Here is a 15,851-nt window from a genome sequence, read left to right as displayed (position 1 = left end):
TCTGGGGCCCTTCGTAGGAACTTGTTTCTGATCTGAAGTTCATGTGTTCAAAATGTTAAAACAGTCACAGTCTTTCATTAAATGACAGGATGCTTTCAAAGAGAGTAGCTCTCTTAGTTTCTGCATACACCTACACTGAGTGTGACTAATGTGATTGTGACTGTGACCCCTTAAATAACAAATGGAATTCTAGAAGTAGGTCTCATAGCGTTCCTAGATACAGAGCAGGAAACTTGTACTTTGTCTCCTGGGTAAGAAGAGTAAGCTAAATTTATTACATCGGATTGTTGGAATTAATTAAGACAGTAGCATTTGGTTTTGTGAAATGTATGCAACTCCTCATATGAATTTTTACTCTAAACATATAATTTTCAGTGTGTTGACTATATTATCACTCTAGAGTAGCATTGGCAGCATTTGGTGCTTTGCTCCATGCAGCTCTGTAAAAATATCACCTAGTACTACTGACTCATTTATAAAATAAAATAGACACTTCCTTGCTCTTATTTTTTTTTTCTGTCTTTTAGACTTCAAAAATCCTACCTGCTATGTGCAACCTTATGTTCTTTCCATGCAAATTGTAGTGCCCAAAATATCCTGTCAAAGATGCTTTTTATCTAAAGTGCTTGTAATTGCTAGCAGCAGCTTCTTTTAAATCATTTACAGATTCTCACTGGAGTGTCCCATAAGTAGATGGGTTTTTACTCTTTACAGTACTGTGCAAAAATCTTAGCAAACAAGAAAGTTCCACTTGCACTAATAGAGGTATTGAATCTATTTGATAATTGATTTGAAAGTTCAGGAAGATGAAGGCTGGGAAAATACAGTAAGGATAATTAATTCCATGATGAAAAGGTCATATTTCATTGCCTTAGCTTGTTAAAATGCCACATTTTTCATACTTTATGGAAATTTACCTTCATTCCTTTAAAGCGCAAATTCTGATCTGAGTGCAGTCTTAGGATAAAATGTATCAATTTTCTCTTTTTGCAATTCATAAGTTGTAAGCCTGCAGCTGTAGAACTCTTTTTTTTGTTTGTGGGTGTTTTTTTTGTTTGTGGTTTTTTTGTTGTTTTTGAGGTTTTTTAGTTTTGGGGTTTTTTGGAGTGTTTCTTCATTGATTACATAACTTCTTTAATGCAAATAAATAGCTGGTGTATTGTTAGCAGGGGAACATACCTTCTGATGTTTTAGCATAAACATGAAAGTTCTACTAATATTTCTCCACCAGGACTGTATACTACAAGAACAAGGTGTGCTGGACCACAGGTAGTGTGGTCTCTATCCTCTTGAGAATGTTTTCTGCCAGAAAACATTGATTTTAGTGATCCTATTAAGTTTGCACTTAGTGTTTACTCGCACACTCATTGGAGATGTGCATTTTCTTTGTGAGAGTGTGGCATTAGTACTGGAAAGCAAAGGGAACATAGCAAAGCACACGAGTGATAATAAGTGGTACAAAGTATGTGAAAATTAGGTAAACGTGGTAGATTTGACATCAGATACAGAGGTCTGCTAGCATGACATAGGCTGAATGAAGAGGAGCAAGGCAGTCTTTTGCACTTGTTTCCCACTTCACTGTTAGAAAGAACATGAGATTAACTCTGCTTTACCATGTGTGACTCATCTGCAGAGCAGTGTCCGGTCCTGGGCTCCTCAGCACAGGAGGGACATGGAGCTCCTGGACTGAGGCCAGTGGAGGCTGCAGAGATGATTCAGGGCCTGGAGCATCTCTGGCAGGGAAAGGCTGAGGGAGCTGGGGCTGTCCAGCCTGGAGAGGAGCCCCAGCTGAGAGGGGCCCTCAGCCCTGGGTGTCCCTGTGTGCAGGGAGGGCTCTGAGCAGGGCCCAGGCTCTGCTCCAGGGCCCAGCAATGGCACCAGAGGAACGGGCAGGGACTGAGGCCAGGAGGTTCCACCTGGGCAGGAGGCAGAACTTCTGTCTTGGGCAGTGATGGAGGGCTGAACAGATTGTCCAGAGAGGGTGTGGAGTCTCCTCACTGGGGATATTCCAGACCCCTCTGGACACAATCCTGTGCCCTGTGCTGTGGGATGGCCCTGCTGGAGCAGGGAAGTGAGACCAGCTGCCCCACTGTGGTCCCTTCCAGCCTGAGCCATCCTGCTGTTCTGTAGCAGAATGTATGTGTTGTCTAAACACGTGGAGTAGAGAGTAGTGTTCAAAAACTGCATATGATGGAAACAGCTTCCCTTCTGAGTACTGAGAATTGGCATCTGCACAGATGGCTTTGTCTGAAGACCTCTGGAAATGCTACCATTAGACAGCATTTGGGTCCTTCTGTTTCTCAACTCAGAAACAAGTAGTGACAAGTCTGCAGCAGTCTGCAGGTCCCTGGTAAAGGCAGGGGAAAGGGTAGGTAGCACTTTTGCACTGAGCATTCAGGAAGTCAGCCTGGCAGGTCTGTCAAGGCAGCAGTGAGATTCTTTAATGTCAGTGAAGGAGAGTCTCAGTGGGTCTCACCCCTGTAGTAACCACATCCTAGCAGAATCCATATGCAATCTAGTAATTTTAGTCCTGTTAAGTAAGTTTAATATCATGTGTCAGAAAGGTGAGTTACTCTTTTTCTTCATTCCTTCAGTTACTTTGAAGGGAAGTAGCTGGATTGAAAGTTTTCTTTGTGCTGTGGGTATTTCTTGGCTCTCTGTTGTTCTCCTTTAATCAGTATTTTCAGGCTAGTGCTCTGATTATTTGGGTTCTCTTCTCTTAAATGCTTCTGGCTAGTTGTGAGAAGCACTTTTTGGTAGATAGCTGCTCATGGAGCTTGAGGGCAGAGCCCTCTCGAGTTTTATAAGAGTGGGGTGGGGATAAATGCTGTGTCCTCAGAGCCCAAGCAGTGTGGGATTGAGTGCATGGGCCTGTCTTGCAATTTGTCCCACCAGCAAAGAGTCATGATACGTTCTTGTTCCAAACACAGCAAAAGCGAAAGCAAAGCTTGCCTAGAACTTAAATAAGCAGAGCAGCATAGGAAACAGAATATTTTACTACTCAGAACTATTTTTAAAAGCTGACTATGTTCAGATCTATCAGGCTGGATGGGATTTATGCTAGGATGCTGAAAGACATAGGTGATGCATTTGCAATTCTGCAGTGGCAGTTCTCCATGAAAACGTATCAGAGAGGTTCCTGAAAACTAGGGAAAGGCATTATTTATTATACCCATCTTTTTAAGGAGAGAAAGAAGGATAATTTAGGGCTAGTTAGCCTTCTGCAATCCCTAGAAATGTTACATATCATGTCTCCAGGGAATTTATTTTCAAATATGAGAAGAATGAGAAGATAATCAAGAGTAGTTGACCCAAAAGTACCAGGGGCAAGAAGTATTTGATGAACCTGAATGCCTTTTGTGAATAAATGACCAAATATGTAGATGTGGGCATATTGGTGGGTAAATTTTTTGCTGTGAGGATGGTGAGTCACTGGCACAGGTTGCCCAGAGAAGTTGTGAATGCCCAGTCCAGGGATGGAACTTTTAGCAACCTGGTCTAGTGGAAGGTATCTCTACACATGGCAGGAGAGTGGGAACTGGCTGGTCTTTAGGGCCTTCCAACCCAAACCATCCTGTGACTCTCTGGCTCCAGTTTTTGTTACCATCTCTCACTGAGGAAGTATATGGATTGTTAGATTAATTGAAAATTGTGTGTATATTGGAGTTCAAAGTGTAGTCTTCCATGGCTCAGTGTCTCACTGAAGGCAAATAATAAGTGGCCAGTGAGGGATTGGGCCAGTTATGTCACCTCTCTGTTAATTACTTAGATGGTGGGGTGGAATGCACCCAGAGAAAAGTTACAGATCACATTAAATTGGTATGAGAGAGAGTTTAGTGCATGAAGTGGTAGGAAAACAATTCAGCTGGATCTTAGGAAGCCTAAGATTTGGCTAACAGAAAGCTCTTGAAGTGCAGATCAACTCCTTGCAGCAACGTAGCCTGGGGGGCAGCTGGCTGAAGAGAACATTTGTGGGAATGCTATGGGATGTAATGATTGCCACCAAGTCGGAAATGAACTAGTGGTGCATTTTCATTGCAAATAAGGCAGACAGCATGGTGGTCTCCGTGACCAGTAGATCTGGGGAAGTAATTGTCCTTGTCAGCATTGCTGAGTACTCTGGTTCTTCAGTCAGTTCCGAGGTTCCTCAAATGCAAAGCATGATGTTTAGAAATGGAGAGAGGATTACCAAGGTGATTCTGAACCATGGGAACCATAGGTAATGAGGAGAGATTAGGGTCCTTGGGCTGTTTCACTTTGCCCAAAAGAAGAGGCCATCTTATAGAAGCCTGTAGCTTCTTAAAGGTAAGTTCTAATTACTATGGAAATGAACTCTTGTTTGGGGCAGATCGTTAAAACAAGGAACAGCTGTCACAAATTGCAGCTCAGGCTGACCATTAAGAGAAGTTCAGAATTCAGACTGATCATTACGAAAACGTTTTTCACCACTGAGTAGCACAAGAGTTTTAACTTGCCACCCAGAGAGGTGGTGGAGTCTTTCCTTGGGTGTTTTTGAGACTCAGCTGGACCAGGCTGTGGCAGACCTCATCTAGTACTGATGAGAGTCCTTCTCCAAGTGGAGAATCGAACTGCTGATCTGCAAAGAATTGCACTGGGGTTTTTTGTGTTTTTCTGTGATTGTGCCCAGGACATCAGGGATGAGCAATACAGAAGAAGAATTTTGTACAGCTGTGACATTCCTGTGTCCACGAGGGTGAATTTGAAATGGTGGACAGTGGAAGTCCTTCTATAAAGATTTCCTCCTTACTGTCAGCTTGAAATATATCCATGTACTAGGAGTCCTTAGCTCTGTGTGAAATGTATGTTTATATTGCCTAGCCATTTTCAAATTTTGTGCTCTTTTGACACACGTTGGGAATAAACACCCAATGTTCACATGACCATTAGAAGCCAGGTAATTTATATTTCATCAGAATTATTTAATTTGAATTACTTATTGAACATTATGTGTGCTGTAGTTATTGCTTCTCTCTTTGTAGGTGTTCTAGAAACTGTAGAAATGTATAGAAATCTGTTTTTGAAACTTAATTTATCAAAAGTAAGAGAGAAAGAGATATGAGAAAATCAGCTGTCAGAATCATAATAGATCTGTTTTCACAAATGGGTGTTGATGATTGTTTTCAGTTGAGTTGATCCTTGTTTTAAATCTGACTGTGATTGATTGCGAATGCTGCAAGATTTAATTGAAGAGGCCAGCTCATGGAAAGGTGAAAAAGTAGTCAGTTAAAAGCCAGGATAATTGGGAACATGATTTTATCAGTAATTCAGGGTAGGAGCAGAAGACAGACGGAATGGGGTCAACCTTTGACAAGCTAGAAAGAAACATCCAAAGCCCTGATTCCCCAAACCCACAGGCCAAGTCCTATTGCCAGAAACCCGTGGGTGGGAATTCCCTCCCTTGAGGCTGGCCAGGAAAAGGTGTTGCAATGGTATGTTGGTCATCCTTCATGTTTTATCTGACTCTCAGATAAACACTGATTCCAGCTGCATCAGGGGTAGGAGCATGCAAATGTGCCTGTATTCACTTCAGGGCTGATTACAGTTCCAAACCAGTTTTTTTTTCTTTCTCTTGCTGCCTGAGCCAAGAAACCCTGCAGACCTAGGTCAAGCCAGTTTAAGGAGGATTGGTTCACATTTAGGCTGCTTGGAATTATGTAGAGAACAGGGGGAAAGCATCCAGCCAACCCCTAAATATTTTGTTTTCTGAATCAACTTATGAGAAGTTGGCTTAGAAAAGCCTGGATTTAAAATCTTGACTTTAATTGACACACACTGAATGAAAGTACTAAACTGAACGTAGTCTTAGTTGATGTGTGGTCATCATTTCCTTATTCAGGATATTTCTGTGAAATGCTTGCCCAGACTATGTCTATGTAATGAAAATTGGTATTACTCTTGATTTACTGCACTCTTCTGTGCTGAAGGGCTTTGCTATAAAAACAATGCAATGTAGAAATGATGCTCTGAGTAGATGTGGATTTTCTTCTTATGGTTGATATTGCTATAGCAACATTTCCCTCTATCCCTCCAAGCCATGACTGTAATTACAAAAGTTGCCATTGATCTTATATGTAGTAAATGATATCTAGTATTTAGCAATGAACTGCTAATGTCAAATGAAATAAATAATTGCTTTTCCTATTCATCCCCTACCAAGCCTCAATTTTCATTTCAACAAAATAATTTTATTTTTAAGAATTCAGATTTTCAGTAAGTTGTTTTTGGATGTGAACACAGTTTTTCAGTTTCTAGATTTAATATGTTTATTGTGCTTATTTTTTGTGTTTATTTTAATATGTTTAATTGTTGTAGCTTAATTTAAGCATCAGTGTTCACTGTGGTTATTTTACTGGAAAGGTTCTTGTTAGGAATGTCTCTGCCTCTGCTGGATATATTGGGGAGGTTAATTATGACCTAGTAGAGATTTCAGAGGAGATATACAAAAAAAGGGAAATTTACATGTGGAATATCTTGAAAATACATTTCAAAGAGAAAATGTTCTGGCAAACATTTATTGTGTAAGTTACATTATTCATGTATTAGGAATATGTGCATATTCATTTTTGTTTTCAGTCCAGAAGCAGGAGCATGAGTCAGAATTAAGGGTATGCTCAAAGGGTATCTGAGAAGACAGGATGGGAAGGTCAGTACCTGTCTTCTTGGGTGTCCTTGCTGAAAGTGAACTGTGACTGCGGCCAGCAAATCTCATTGTTGAGCTACTTGCATAAACCCACAAGCACACAGGGATTAGAATATACAAACCTGATTCTGGTTAAACCCCATAGATTATGCAAGAGCATTTATGAAATGAACTTAAGAACTACAGAGTGACTGTAGCTAAGGTAAAAGTGCAATCACATGTGTAATTGCATTTTGCTCAAGAAGCTGAGGGGTCATTGTTATGAAATCAAAAGCATAAATCAGTTTTAGTTTCTTGGATATGATCTGCTCTTTGTTCTTTGAGCAGCCCTGCTGGGAATTCTGAGCTGAGTTTGCAGTCTCATAGCTTTGAAATAAATTGTAGTGTTACCTGGGATTCTTGGTTCTGTTTGTCATGTATAGTAAGTGGCTTGTTAATTTTAAATTCCACTTTGTGCTTAGACTTTAGACTGGATTTTATTTGAGAGATTCAAGGCTCTTGAGGTGTGATATAAATACAGTTTATTGAAGGGCCTTTGTTTCCATAGAATAGGTGAGAAATGGTTTTGGGCCCCTTGTACCAAAGTCATGGTGTTAACATCATTCCACCATTTCTCTTTATTTTTCAGGGAGTTCTGAGAGCAGGCTCATCTCTACCTCAGGTTGTAACTTAGTTGCCCCTCTCCTGAAATTGCCCCTGCAGAAGAGCCCTGCTAATACCTCTCTTTGGGTGCTTGGTGCCCTAAGCCAAAAGGAATGAAGACGTTGTTGCACCATAAAAAACATGTAGGGTAGAGGTAAAATCACTTGTGTCACTGGAGAGGAGGAGTGAAGCATATGGCTAAAGCTTTATTGTCACATTGCACAGATGATTTTTTTGAACCCAAACATGTTTAAAACAAAGCTGTTGATGTGTGACTGGTGTCATCACCGTGTGGCCACCTGAGAGTTATTAGAAACACACCAGTGCCTCTAAATCTTGTAGTTAAGCTGGTTGCAAACTACTTAACCCAAGAGCCAGCATGAACTTTATACATAGGACAAGCATACAGTCTGTTCTGATTTTGGAATGCTGTTCCTAATGGAAATTTTATATGAACACTGGCATGAGATTACAAAATATAACATGACATTTGTAGGTAGAACTTTTTATGTGTGAATATGGGTCCCAAAGGTTGTGAGCCACTTCTGACACAGGCTTGTTGAGTCTCCTGCTTCACGTGTAAGACTCAGTTAATTGGCTTCTCTTCTCTAAAATTCTGTCTTTGTGGATGATTTCTCTCTGGCTCCAGGCTACTGCTGATAGTAATTGGTAGAGTTGGAGAGGCAGTGTTATGTGGGACTGTGCTGCAAGCCAGGTTTTGCGTCCCAGCCAAACCTACCTGTAACATATTGGGTATGGAATGCTCACTTTCTTCATGACCTGAAAGTTCAACATGTGCCCTCAAAACCTTGATCTATCACTTCTTTCCACTGTGCTAGTGCAGAGTCTGTCTTTTGTGTTCCTGCTGGAATAACTTGGATGGTGTAATTTAATATTTTGGTGTTGTTTTTAGATTATGATGATGATGATTATTATTATTATTATTAATATTGATTTGATTTGCAATGGAATTCCAGCAGAATGAGTGATTTGCACTGAAGACTTTTTATTTACTTTTTTCATGGTTAAAAAAGGTGTTTAACTAAACTAGAATTGCGGAGAACTTGGTAACCAGCAGAAATCTTTTTTTGTGCTTCAGTGTGGGATAACTTAGGGGAACAAAAAAGTGTCAAGGTTTGTTCTGATTTTGTACTAGACAATATATTATTTATAACCTTAGTATCGTAACTACAGCAACTTTCTTTCTAAGGCCTTAGCTGGTACTTCAAAAGACAGGGCTCTATATGTAAGTTTTGCTCTGTTTGCCACACTTCTTTGTCATGAATTCTGACCTTGTCAAGACGTTTGTTTTCATAACTGCTAAGCAACGGCAAAAAACCAAACCACAAGGCATTACCAGAACAGCAGTCTGCATTTCTTTGGCCTCCTGCCGTGGGATGAAGTCAGTCTGCGTGCTGCAAGTGCTACAAACTGCAGAAACAGAGCTTGACCGAGTTTGAAGGCAGAGCTTTCTTTGGTTTTCTGTGTTATACTGTCTTAGTAAATCTCCTAATTGTGAAGGCATTCAGCATGATTTTATGAGTCAGAATAATTCAAAGGCTCAGTAAAGGGAGAGTACTGTCCTACATGGTAGTTACTAATACCTCAAAACTGCCTTGTGTGTCCTCCAAATGCCAGAGGATATTAGTTCATGTCTGCTCAGACTGAAATGGAAATGCATTATCATGCTAAATGTAAGTTTATTTAATAACTCAAGTAAATGGTTTTCATTCAGGTATGAGGCTTGTCAACTGTATTAGTTTAGGTTTTTTTAAGTTGTTAAAAATGCTTCATTTTCTTGCTAAAAAGTCTTATGAAAGGCAGTGTAAATACAACTGTGCAATGAAATGTCACTTTTCTTTTTAAATTTGCACGCTATAAATTTAGTTTTGTTCAATGAAGCCTATAAACCGAGCAGATGAGTTGGGAGTGGGTAACCTTGGGACCCTTCCTCTGTGCCTGACTCATAGACACTTTATTTTTCAGGGATGATTCTCCTTAGATTCTGTTATCCTCAAATGGCACTAGTTTTACCAAGCTTGGCTATTCAGGAAACATAAATCAGGTCCTCAAAAACCATGAGAAAACACTGAATAAGAAAATAATTGGACAAATGAGCAAATTTGCATTCCTGAGCCTTAGTCTTCTCACTGCAGTAATTAAGGCTAGAAGAGCAAAATTCACATGTTATCAGGGAGTCCAGGAGCTGGCTGTTCAAAAATATTGCTGCAAGTATTGTTCTGGTATTGTTAAGAATGGTAGTACTGTAATATGGGCATGGTCTGTAAAAGATTTTAGCTACAGCTAAAACCAATATATGATGTGTTGGATGATGTCTGCTGGTTCTTCTAGATTCATCTTTCTCCATACATAAGATGTCAGTTAAATTTGCTTATGAGCAGAGCAGTGTTTCTTTTACTTAGTTGAAGGAAGAAGCCACTAAAATCACATAGGGGTTTACTTACTGCAAAATTTGTTGTGCTATGGGTACAAAACTTGCCAGAAAATGTAACAGTTTTAATCTTCTCTGTTCTTCTCGATGCAAAATACAGTCACAGCTCACCCAAAAAAAATCGTGACAAGGTCTGACTGAACTCTATAGTTTTCAGTTTGATCTTTCTGGTTTGTTTGGTTGAGGAACATTTAAGTACCCTGTTTTGTTTGGGCACAGTGTGCTTTGTGTCCATGGTTGTCTGTTCAAAGCTTTTACCAGAATACCAAATTTTGGTGATATGCAGTCAAGTGCTTTTTTGCTCCCTAGACTTCGGGTACTTGTATTTTAGAAGTAAAAAGGGGTGACAAGAGAACCAACTGGTTCATGCATAAGCAAGAATTTTAATTTATCAGTCATCTTACAGCCCCTTGTTTTCCTTGGTTTTAATTTTGAGCTTGTCTTTTGATATTGCTGAAGATGGAGAGGGAAATAAAACAAGTTTCTCCCCACAACTGCATTGTGCAGTTTTATTATCTAATAAGCACCATTTAGCTGCTGGTGATTTAATCTTAGTTAATGTTAGAGCTCCTGGAATTATGTCTCAATGCAGTCATGGTGAACTTTAAATTAGGATCTAGCAGTCCTATACATAAGCATCTCCTAAGCAGTTTGTTTTGTTGATTTTTGTTCTCTTGAGTAGGGAATATTTGTCTCTGTTGCAAGGACTTCCACATTTAGTATGTTGCATTTTGATTTACCAAACAATTCACTTGCATTTTAATTTTCATTAAAAGTATCATAGAATGTAGTGGTTTTTAGTTGCAAATTTGGATGGGCATGTAGTGTTGTGATCTTTCTTTTGACTATTTGCCAGAGGCCAAATGAAATTAAATATTTTGAACATCTTAATTTTGCTGTCTGACAAGTTTCCTCTAAGTGAAAGCAGATAGGTGTTCATCAGCAGGAAGGGAAAGGAAATGTGGCATGCATAACAACAACAACAATCCAATGAGTGTCCTTCTCATGCAGACTTGTGCAGGTACTTACAGTCTGCATCTGATAGTGAAGTGCAAAGATCTGAAGTTCACTTAAGGTGTGAGTTATCATAGGAGTTAAAGACTGTTATATTGTTATATTTTATTTCTTAATATTTTGCATTTAAGCATCTTGGGCTTTTGAATATTTTGTGTCTTCTGTGATTCATATTCAGCTAAAGTCGTTTTATCTAAACAGGTACAGATAGTCCTAAATCTCTTTGAAGTGGTAACATTTTAGAATATTTTCATTTGTGTTGAGTTGAAAAAAGTGCTTCAGATGCTATCCTGAACAGGAAAACTTTACAAATTCATGACTTTAATGAAGTCAGCCTGTCTTATTCTTTACTACGTTAGCATGCATTATGTCCTTGTAATTCTCTTACGAGCTCACTCATTATAAAACTCTTAATGATTTTTCAGATGAGGCCAATAAAACCTATTTCTAATTTATGAAATGTAGTAGAGCAAGCAGAGTATATTCCAAAAGTTAGTGTTATAAAATTTCTTTGTAAATGTTTTCAAGAGGTTTCCTAACAATGGACTAATTTCTGTAATGTTTTTTAAATAACCTGTGTATGCTCATAGAAAGCTTAAAAAATATGGTCTAGCATGAATTCTAGATGTAAGAAATTTGGATTTACTGTTTCTTATAAAATAAATGAGTTCAGAAAATTGTACTTGAAGTGAAAAGCCATCCTTACAGTTAAGGAGCATTTACAGCAGCTGTGTATAACATCACCTGTTTTACAGATTATTGCAGTCTGCCCAGAAATAATTTAAGGACATGCACTCCTAGGAGAAAGAAGGTATGGCCAAGCTGTGTGAGGGATGCTGCAGTTTTGGTGCAGCAGCTGTGGGAATTCAGTACTACTCAAAACATAGACCACTGATGACTTTATCCCCATATGAATTGCCTCATTTCTTCATCTTCTACTTGTGTGAGCTTTTATTAGTGCTGAGCTTACAACTTCATGATGCACTTGGAAGACTCCTTGCACTTCATGCCCCAAAGCCTTCACCAGCCTTCCTGAGAGAAGCTTGCTCCTGGCTCACCCTTTTGCTTCTGAGGGGGATTTTCTAGTGGAGTTATTTAACCTGATGATGAGGTTTTTCTGGTTTTGTTTGGTTTTACTCTAAGAAATGGCACGTTGTTATGTAGGTATGGCCTACAGCATACTTGAATTACTTTACCAGACTTGATTTGGTAGTTGGGAGATTTGAAAGACTTCTCAAAAAAACCATTCATTTAGATGACATATAAATGCATTATTTCTTTTCCTCTAATTGTGGTCAACAGTGTGCTTAAATAAAACCACAAAACAAAACTGATGTTTCTCACCAGGGGGGGTGATACACATTGTACCCTAAAGTACAGAAAACAGTGTCATTAATTACAAAATTATGTATCTTGGGAAGTCTCTGGTGAACCATTGAATCTCCTCTCTTGATTTGTCCTTGCATTAAGCGCTGCTCAGTTGTCCTTGCTAATTTACAATTAAATCTAGTTTTGGATGTGGTTGGCTTCTTGATTGTTTATAGGGTTTTTTTCCTCTTGCTAAGCGGTACATTAAAGTAAAGCCTCTTTTATCCCAGTCATGCTAAACGTTCTTCTGTGTGATCTGAGTCAAACAAATACTTGACAGCCAAGAGGAATTTCTGCTTCATGGTTGTGGAGCTGCTAAACTTCAGGTGCTACAGACTACATCCTAGAATGGTGTTAAAAGAAGCCAGTTTACATTGAGCATTTCTCTCCAAGGCAAAAGTTCACGCTGAGAAGATGCCTTCCAGTTGTGCCCTAAAAATCCTGCCAGAGCACAAGTGGCTCTTCTCCTAAGCCACTGCAGATCTTTGCGCTATTTCTGGATACTGCTCTGAGATGAGAGGAACTGGGTGGGTCGAGAGCATCAGTTGTGCTCCTGTTGGGTAGTATCTTCTGTGGCTGGGTGCTGGAAGCTAAGCCTCCACCCAGAGTGGTTGGCAGGAAACAGAGCAGCTTGTGATTTAGCCTATGCTAAAGAGTGATTCTTTTGAGGTTTGGCTGGGGATGCAGCTCCTGGAGGGCAGTACTGCTGACATGATGAATACCGAACTGCTATTCCAAGCTGAACAGCTGATAAAAATGGGGGATGAGAGTGTGGCACTCTGCAAAATCCATGTGCTTAACTCTCAGAGCTGTTTTTGAGAAGATAAGGAAAGAGACTGAAGATGCCACTTCCACTAAGCTGTATGCCTGTATCTTTTAGAATTAAAGCTGTACTAGACTGTAAAAGGCCCACAAGACCTGATAGATATGCATTTGAAAATTGAAAGGGCAGCACCTTTTCCCTAAATTCTAACTTTGGAGCTGAGCACTCATGGTATAATTTCTTTGATTCACGATAACAGCTAAAGCCTAATACCATTATGGAAAACAGTTATCTCTCTAACAGGTTTTCTTTCAGACAACTCAGAAGTTTTTTTAAAGCTGCTGTTTAAAATTCATTTCACAAGTCAGGCTCAGAATAGAGATGGAAAAGTTAGGAATTTTTAGTTTGCTTATTCTGAGTGGAACTGTGCAGAAGGAAAAATGTCTTAGGAAAGTCAGTTTTCAAACTGGCTGGAGAATTTGTTAACTTGGTTTGCTTGGTTTGTCATGCTGTATTTCTGACTTTCGTTTGTCATGCTGTATTTCTGACTTTCGGCTCTGAACTGTTTCTGAATTTATGAACATCGGACAATTATTTTGTCATGCATTTAATTTGACCAAAACTTGCTCCCCCGAAGTGCCAGGGAGAATCAAAACAACCACATTGTCACTATTATTCAAAATTGTGCCTTTGAAACTGTTTTGACACTTGGCCAGACATCCAAGCGTGTGTTTTACAGCTTCAGGCAATCAATTTATGTATATGGCAGAAGGGGATCTTATAATCAGATGTAGTTGGAAAAATTCCAATAAAAAATCTTCTGCAAATGTTGTGCTCTGTCACATTTCTGCCTGCCTCCAAAGGATCTGCAGTGCCCAAACACTGCTGCTCTATGGGCAGCACATGGCCCAGGACAATAAGGTGTTTGGAGAGGGAAAGGGATAAAACTCTGGGAGCCTCAGCTCATGGGAGCTGACCTCAGCCCTCAAGGCTCTCTGAAGCAGAGAGCTGTGAGGGTCATTCCTGATGATCTTTGGCCTGTGCATTAAAGATATTTGTGGTTTTTTCATGGGAAGGGCATGGTGTCAAAACCTGAAGTTACAGGTTTTGGCATAATTTAAGTGGGTTTTTTTATGTTGTTGTCCTTTTTCAAATATTTAAAAAGTATAGTGTGGGTTGTTTTACTCCTGGAGCTGTGGTAGTCTTCTGGAAGGACAGTGCAGCCAAGAGCTGCTGGATATTTCTTGCATCTTGCTGTGAATAAGCAGTAGCATCTTTGAATACTAATACTGATAAAAATAGTAATTCCAAATAATTAAGGAAGTCTTTAGAAATTACTGACTATCCACCAAAAGGAGCACAGTAGTGCTACAAACTTGAACAGAGAATATGGGGTCCCCAACACAGGAAGGATATGGACCTGTTGGTGCAAGTCCATAGGAGGGACCACAGTGACCGGAGGGATGGGGCAGCTCTGCTGTGAGGAAAGGCTGAGGGAGTTGGGATTGTTCAACCTGGAGAAGGGAGGGCTTTGAGGTGCCCTCATTGGGGCCTTCCAGTCCCTGAAGAAAGCCTGTAGGAAGGATGGAGAGAGACTCTTGACAAGGGCCTGGAGTGACAGGACAAGGGGGAATGGCTTCATGCTGGCAGAGAGCAGGCTTAGATTGGATATCAGGAAGAAATTCTTCCCTCTGAGAGTGCTGAGGCCCTGGCACAGGTTGCCCAGAGAAGCTGTGGCTGCCCCATCCCGGGAAGTGTCCAAGGCCAGGCTGGATGGGGCTCTGAGCAACCTGGGCTAGTGGAAGCTGCCCCTGCCCATGGCAGGGGATTGAATGAGATGGGCTTTATGGTCTCTTCCAACCGAAACCATTCTGTGAGTTTATGACCATACATATGTGCCCTCCATATAAGATAAGCACCTCTTTCCTGATTTGTCTAACATCTGTAACAGGATGGAAGGTGAGATTTTTTAACATCCCTGCCAGGGCACTAACCATTTTTTAACTGTAAAGATATTTGGCTCAGTTGAACAGTTGTTAAAATTAATGATCTTTGGAATTAGTGATAAATGTACCTCTTAACCACAGTACAATCATGACTCTCTGTTCAGACTGACTTACTACTTTTGTCTTCTTTGATGCATACTGCTTTCTTTGTATTTTTTAAAATCCTGATAAAACTTTAATTGTCCCATTATCCTCCCACATGTTCTGCCCTCTAGTAGATCTCAGGGATGGAAATGTACTTGCTGCACAGTCAAAGGTGAATAAACTAGAAAAGGTGTAAACATCTTTTTTCATTTGGGTTTGTTCCGTATTTATTGTATGTCATGTGTTTCCTGAAACATTTTATTTATTTACTAAGGAATTATCTTGTTTGTACTGATAAGCATAAGGAAAGATGAACAAAAATTTTACCATCTTCTACCATCTTTTGAAGAATTTTCACCACAGAAAGGAAAAGGAAAGAAGAGAAGGATTTTTTTTTTCTTTTTTTCTTCTTTTTTTTTTTAACCAAGCCTTATGCGGTAATAACTGCCTTTACTTCTAGCAGACATGGTATTTTACCTTTCTGGTGGAGAACAATCGTTCTTGATTTGTATGCAGCATCCCAATATGACAGGCTCAAAGAGAAGTACACCCATTCTGACAACAGGAACACCCACAGGAACTTCATCTTGGGTCTCAGTGGTACTAATACATCAGGATTGTTGTGACCTGTCTCTCAGAGAGCCTAAAAAGATGACTGTGTTTATATTTTATGGTTGCTATTTCTTTGGCTTTCTGGGAGTTTTTCTTTCGTCTTGCACTCTGTTTGATTTTATATTTTTCTTTAAGCTGTGTATCTACCAATATAGAAAAGAGTATTTTCTTTTTTTGTTTATTGATAAATGCTGACATGAAAGCCTCAAGGGGTGAGGCTAGATTTAGATAAAGTATGTAGGAGTGGTA

The 15,851-nt window shown here is 39.7% G+C and overlaps 1 protein-coding gene across 4 annotated transcripts in view; it reads left to right on the top strand.

The window, feature by feature from the left end:
- The window catches only part of LOC131082200 (fatty acyl-CoA reductase 1-like), a 127,430-nt gene that overhangs the window by 9,502 nt on the left and 102,077 nt on the right, over positions 1 to 15,851 (top strand). The window lies entirely within an intron of this gene.

The sequence above is a fragment of the Melospiza georgiana genome, chromosome 4, assembly GCF_028018845.1.
Source record: "Melospiza georgiana isolate bMelGeo1 chromosome 4, bMelGeo1.pri, whole genome shotgun sequence".
In the NCBI taxonomy this organism is placed as follows: Eukaryota; Metazoa; Chordata; class Aves; order Passeriformes; family Passerellidae; genus Melospiza; species Melospiza georgiana.
This window is presented reverse-complemented; position numbering and strand designations above follow the sequence as displayed.